Here is a 6,458-nt window from a genome sequence, read left to right as displayed (position 1 = left end):
ACGGAAGTTCGTTTGTTAAAATTTCATTTCACTTGTAACAATATCCGGTTCGAAGGACTATTTGTGTAGAAATGTTTCTCGTTTCGTTTTTACGCACAATGAACACGAAACATACATACATATAATAATTAAAACGTTGCTACGATACTGACCCAATTTGTTTTTACCCAACTGCCAAAAGGAGGGTTATTTGCTCAAATAGTATTATTACTGACAACATGACAATGTAACTTAGTTAACCAAATGGGGTTGGCCGGTCGAAATAATTAGCAGATGGCGCCAGCATAGCGTGCCCTGACAATCCCTAGAATTGTGTCAAATATTTTTAATGCCCTGGATGCCAGCCCTTTAACCCAAATCTCATAGAAAAAGGGGCAAGCTATGATGGCGCCATCTCTGCAAACCTTTGACAGTTGCCAACCCCATTGTTTGCTCAAATACCTAAATAACCTTAAAAAAATAGAGAACTGTAAATATCTGTTTGATGTACACGTCATGGTTATATGGTTAAGTTATTAATCTAAATAAACTAAACGTAATAATTTTTGTTGTCGTTTTATTTCACGAAAAGCCTGCAACGATTTTCATAGCACACGCAATGCAAGTGTTATTTTAAACGTCAATCTTCTATGAAATTATGACGTATAAATAACACTTGCACTGATTATGCTGTCAAAACCGTTGCACTTATCTTGATCTAACTCTCGCAATCTTACGAATATCAATTTTAATAGGTATATATCACGTAACAAAAACTGTTTGTTGTTGAAAGATGAACCGCAATAATTTAAGGTGATTAAATGAAACTCACAGATACATTTGTATGTAACGGTATTTATTTATACCACTAACTATGTATTACAATATATATCTCGGATGAAGCTGAAGCGAGCTCGCCTGACGGCAGCCATCTTGGAAATGCAAACGTGGCCGGTTATTTTTATTTTATTCATGTATTTTATTAGTTAATTACCTTACCATAATGATTCGAATTCAAGTACAATTCCAATTAATTCTCAAATCCTAAAAGCTCTTTATATAACATACAAACATACAAATATTCGGAAAAATGGAGGGGATTGGATGCCTAGCTTACGTATAAAATATATATTTTCGTATATTAGTGTATACATTTATAAAATCGCTTGCTATATGGAATTTCATACTTAATATGTACGGATGATCTTATTTATAAGCTGTTATAATTATACAGGATGATTTGTCGTCAATTCAGGTTTTATAAAAGGTGTTCATAAAGTAACCCTGCTAAATAAATATCACACTCAAAGAGGCATTGCCTAGAATGTTTTAAAACTTGCTTGATATATTATATCACTACTACATATGGCAAATACAAGGTACTGGGTTGTAGGGCACTTTAGTTTATCTACTGCGACATATATAACAGTCAAAAATTCATAATTTGTGCATTTACAAATATCTAATCATAATTTAATGATCCAATATAATATTGTCGAGTAATACTTCCGAATACAAACAGCAAAATACACTGAATATAATTTTTTTGATTATTTTTTACAAAATTTAGATTACATAAAACATATAGTCGCTCTAAAGGTATTTACATGAACTAACTTAAATAGAAACATTCTGGAAAATTATTATAAAGAAACGCACATATGCGGCAGATCACATAATGTATGGAATCATAAAAATAAAACATTCTTTTTTAATACTACATTAATTTCGTACTTACAAGAGTAAAGCTAAGAAATTATAACAAAATATACAAAGGCTCGACTCGGATCGGATCGATAAAAACAATTACAAAAATAGATCGAAAAGTTAACGGAACAAGTATTAACGAAATATTAAAATTTTATATTTAAGACCATAATTAAAAATCATTTCGAGCGTTTCGCTAAAACTATCATACCTACAATATTATTGATTAAATATATGATATTATAATTGATATTGATCTTAAACAAACATCTTATTTACGGGTATCATTACTTTGTAATTGTTATTTGACAAAATTCCATTATAATTCAATAATCTTAATCAATAACATTGTTAATATGAAGGTCACTAAACCAACCATTGTAATGCTTCTCAATGGTGCAACGCACTTAAGAAAGACGCTCCCGTCATAGATTCTGCATGAAAAACGCGGCCTAGCTGTAGATCGGTATTTGAAAGTATATGAAAACCGCCTATTTCGAAGTGGTTATCATAAAATTTGTATGTAAAGTGCGACCTTGTAAGTTGGCGCTGTTTTGTTCGTCCGCGTCCGCAAATTGTCCGTGGTCCAGCCAGATTCTTCGCAAGTTATTGCCTGCGCCATCACCCGCCGTTGCTCGGCTGGTCCTGCAAAAAAACTAAGGTCAGATTTGTACAACATTTAAAACAAATCAGCGATTTTCCTAAGGTGAGATTTCAAGTGTGATATGTTTGACACAAACTAACATAAGAATCTAAACTGACATCATGTTAGCCTTTTGAACGCTGTCAAATCCAAGAAAGTCATGCACACGCCAATATATCTGGCAATATAGTTAGCAATATAAAATGTACTGGAAACGATGAAGGTTACTTTGACAATGTACGCCGCGGACACGACTACTTACCACGTTTTTAAAGGCTCTTGGCGTTCAAAAAGAGTTGAAGCGTTCAAGAAAAGTTCGAAGTCGTTATTGGTAGTTGTAAAATGACTAGAAAAACACAAATATTGACGCCGGAACAGCACAAAATCGTCCCGTGTGGAGAAAGAGGATAAGAAGAGCCAACCCCAGATAATGGAAAAAGGCTTAGGTAGAAGAAGAAGAATATATTACATTTACATGGAATATAGACTCTGTAAGGGCACAGCAATTTAGTCTTATATTAACCTTACTTATAAACTACATACACTGCAAAGAAATTCAAATAAAACTATTCATTAAAAAATTATTAACCTTTTCGACGCCGTGTCAAACACAAAAGTTGTCATCCAGACGCCACGTCACAGAAGTGTCAAAACTGAAATTGACTTTATGCATATGCATGTAGGTATATGACCGATTAATCGGTCTTTGGCGTTAAACCTATGGTGCGCATACATCGGTCATTGGCGTCCAAAAGGTTAATAATAGTATTATGCAGTTTCAATCTGGTACTATTTATTCCGCGACGTATCACCACAAAACTCTTGCAGTGAATAGGAACTCTTATTCAATAAGTAATTTTGAAAAATGGTCTCAAATTATTTGGGATTTCCTATTGATAGCCGCGAATAAGACTAAGGTTGCATCTTACTCTAATTTATAGTGCTTATTCAGTACATACCTATTCATCTCTAAAGGTCAATTAGAAATAGATTATTATAAATGTGAATATGAAAAAGTGATATTATATTTCATATTGTGTGTGTTGTTGTTGTTTGTGGTGATAGTAAAGTTAACTACAAACCTGTAGCGATTGGTCCAGGTTGTTGGCGGGGTAAGAGATCTCTTCGGTTAGCTGGTAATCTGTAAGAGTGTAAATTTACGTGAGAACCTCACAAATCAATATTCAAAAATGTTTTTGGCAAGTAGACCAAGTTTTTTTTTACTGAGGTGTGCAATGGAACAATACTCGTGCGAACAATGCAAACATTACTATCTTTATCGCCACCGATGGAACAACTGCCCAAAGGAAGAACTAAGAAATTCCTAGAGAAAGTTAGAACTTTTTTTGAAGTTGTAATTTCGTGAGCAGACAAAACCAGGGATCGGATACCGGTATTTTTTGTATGAGAACGAAATAGTAGATTGTACAACAGGGGCATAAAGCGATTCATTTTTATCCGAGGCAATTTATTGGTTCGAGCGCAGCGAGGACAAAAATGGACGTTTATGCTTGAGTTACACACTCTGCTTTTCACTTCGAGTGTGAGTAAAATATACAAAAATATCGAATATTGAAGGTTATTTTACCGTATTTATTCAAGAGTGAAGTATTTTTTTATTTATTTATTTATTCTATATTAAAATCTTACATTAAATCAGACAGAGAAGTACCGTGAAACCCTATCGGGTTTGTATCGACACTGCATTCGTGGATACATTTTACATTTAAACATTGTTGTGGTACAAAGGATAAACAAAATTTATATAAAGTTACAAATGAGATTACTTAATTTAAAATTATCGGCGGGTAAAACTAAAAAGCTCCCATTCATGCACACAACCGGCCGTGAATTCCTTATCGCTGGGCGAGTTACATGTCAAGATAGTACTCGGTTGTGTCGGGGGCGCGGGGGTCGCGGGGGGCGCGGGGGTCGCGGGGGGCGCGGGGGCGCGGGGGCGCGGGGGGCGCGGGGCGTCCAGGGGGCTGGCAGTTCATATGGCAGATGCAGGACTGCGATTGCTAACTCAATAAAGGTCGTAATAGATAATTTTACTGCACTGCTCTAGAACATAACGACTTTATGTCGTCTACGCACGACTTAAAGTCGAACTTTACGAGCATGAGAAGTGAAAACGGTATTTTCGTCCTTTGCTTTATTTAATTTCTAATCGGGCAATATAATAATGCGATGTCGTTACCTAAAAACACAAAAACTGAGTCCTACTTATCGAGTACAAAGTATTTCGAAATATATGGTTATTTCGATGTTTTTGCAAAAAACCGGTTCCGAACCCTGGACAAAACTGCTTAAAAATACAAAAGAAATTATTTGAAAAGTGAGTAAATGTGTACTCACTGGGCGTGGCCGTGGTGGCTCTAGAGCAGGCAGCGCGCCCAGCAGCCGGCCCAGCGTGCGCTGCAGCCCGGCGTGGAGATCCAGCAGGGACTACTCACGTGGCGTGGCATGCCTCAGGGCATCGTGTGCGTCCCTCAAGGCCGGCAGCTCCCGGCGCAGCTCCCTCCGCGCGGTCTCTAGAGCAGGCAGCGCGCCCAGCAGCCGGCCCAGCGTGCGCTGCAGCCCGGCGTGGAGATCCAGCAGGGACTACTCACGTGGCGTGGCATGCCTCAGGGCATCGTGTGCGTCCCTCAAGGCCGGCAGCTCCCGGCGCAGCTCCCTCCGCGCGGTCTCTAGAGCAGGCAGCGCGCCCAGCAGCCGGCCCAGCGTGCGCTGCAGCCCGGCGTGGAGATCCAGCAGGGACTACTCACGTGGCGTGGCATGCCTCAGGGCATCGTGTGCGTCCCTCAAGGCCGGCAGCTCCCGGCGCAGCTCCCTCCGCGCGGTCTCTAGAGCAGGCAGCGCGCCCAGCAGCCGGCCCAGCGTGCGCTGCAGCCCGGCGTGGAGATCCAGCAGGGACTACTCACGTGGCGTGGCATGCCTCAGGGCATCGTGTGCGTCCCTCAAGGCCGGCAGCTCCCGGCGCAGCTCCCTCCGCGCGGTCTCTAGAGCAGGCAGCGCGCCCAGCAGCCGGCCCAGCGTGCGCTGCAGCCCGGCGTGGAGATCCAGCAGGGACTACTCACGTGGCGTGGCATGCCTCAGGGCATCGTGTGCGTCCCTCGCGGCCGGCAGCTCCCGGCGCAGCTCCCTCCGCGCGGTCTCTAGAGCAGGCAGCGCGCCCAGCAGCCGGCCCAGCGTGCGCTGCAGCCCGGCGTGGAGATCCAGCAGGGACTACTCACGTGGCGTGGCATGCCTCAGGGCATCGTGTGCGTCCCTCGCGGCCGGCAGCTCCCGGCGCAGCTCCCTCCGCGCGGTCTCTAGAGCAGGCAGCGCGCCCAGCAGCCGGCCCAGCGTGCGCTGCAGCCCGGCGTGGAGATCCAGCAGGGACTACTCACGTGGCGTGGCATGCCTCAGGGCATCGTGTGCGTCCCTCAAGGCCGGCAGCTCCCGGCGCAGCTCCCTCCGCGCGGTCTCTAGAGCAGGCAGCGCGCCCAGCAGCCGGCCCAGCGTGCGCTGCAGCCCGGCGTGGAGATCCAGCAGGGACTACTCACGTGGCGTGGCATGCCTCAGGGCATCGTGTGCGTCCCTCGCGGCCGGCAGCTCCCGGCGCAGCTCCCTCCGCGCGGTCTCTAGAGCAGGCAGCGCGCCCAGCAGCCGGCCCAGCGTGCGCTGCAGCCCGGCGTGGAGATCCAGCAGGGACTACTCACGTGGCGTGGCATGCCTCAGGGCATCGTGTGCGTCCCTCGCGGCCGGCAGCTCCCTCCGCGCGGTCTCTAGAGCAGGCAGCGCGCCCAGCAGCCGGCCCAGCGTGCGCTGCAGCCCGGCGTGGAGATCCAGCAGGGACTACTCACGTGGCGTGGCATGCCTCAGGGCATCGTGTGCGTCCCTCGCGGCCGGCAGCTCCCGGCGCAGCTCCCTCCGCGCGGTCTCTAGAGCAGGCAGCGCGCCCAGCAGCCGGCCCAGCGTGCGCTGCAGCCCGGCGTGGAGATCCAGCAGGGACTACTCACGTGGCGTGGCATGCCTCAGGGCATCGTGTGCGTCCCTCGCGGCCGGCAGCTCCCGGCGCAGCTCCCTCCGCGCGGTCTCTAGAGCAGGCAGCGCGCCCAGCAGCCGGCCCAGCGTGCGCTGCAGC

At 45.4% G+C, this 6,458-nt stretch overlaps 1 long non-coding RNA gene across 1 annotated transcript; it reads right to left on the bottom strand.

Annotated features, from left to right (window-relative positions):
• Positions 1 to 814: 814 nt before the first annotated feature.
• LOC134751920 (uncharacterized) lies at positions 815 to 4,462 on the bottom strand. Its single transcript, XR_010128722.1, has 2 exons — positions 3,412 to 4,462; positions 815 to 2,331 (listed from the first exon to the last, which is right to left on the bottom strand). It is a non-coding gene; the product is annotated as an uncharacterized LOC134751920 (long non-coding RNA).
• Between the last annotated feature and the right edge of the window lie 1,996 nt (positions 4,463 to 6,458).

This window comes from Cydia strobilella, chromosome 23, assembly GCF_947568885.1.
Source record: "Cydia strobilella chromosome 23, ilCydStro3.1, whole genome shotgun sequence".
NCBI classification, from domain to species: domain Eukaryota; kingdom Metazoa; phylum Arthropoda; class Insecta; order Lepidoptera; family Tortricidae; genus Cydia; species Cydia strobilella.
This window is presented reverse-complemented; position numbering and strand designations above follow the sequence as displayed.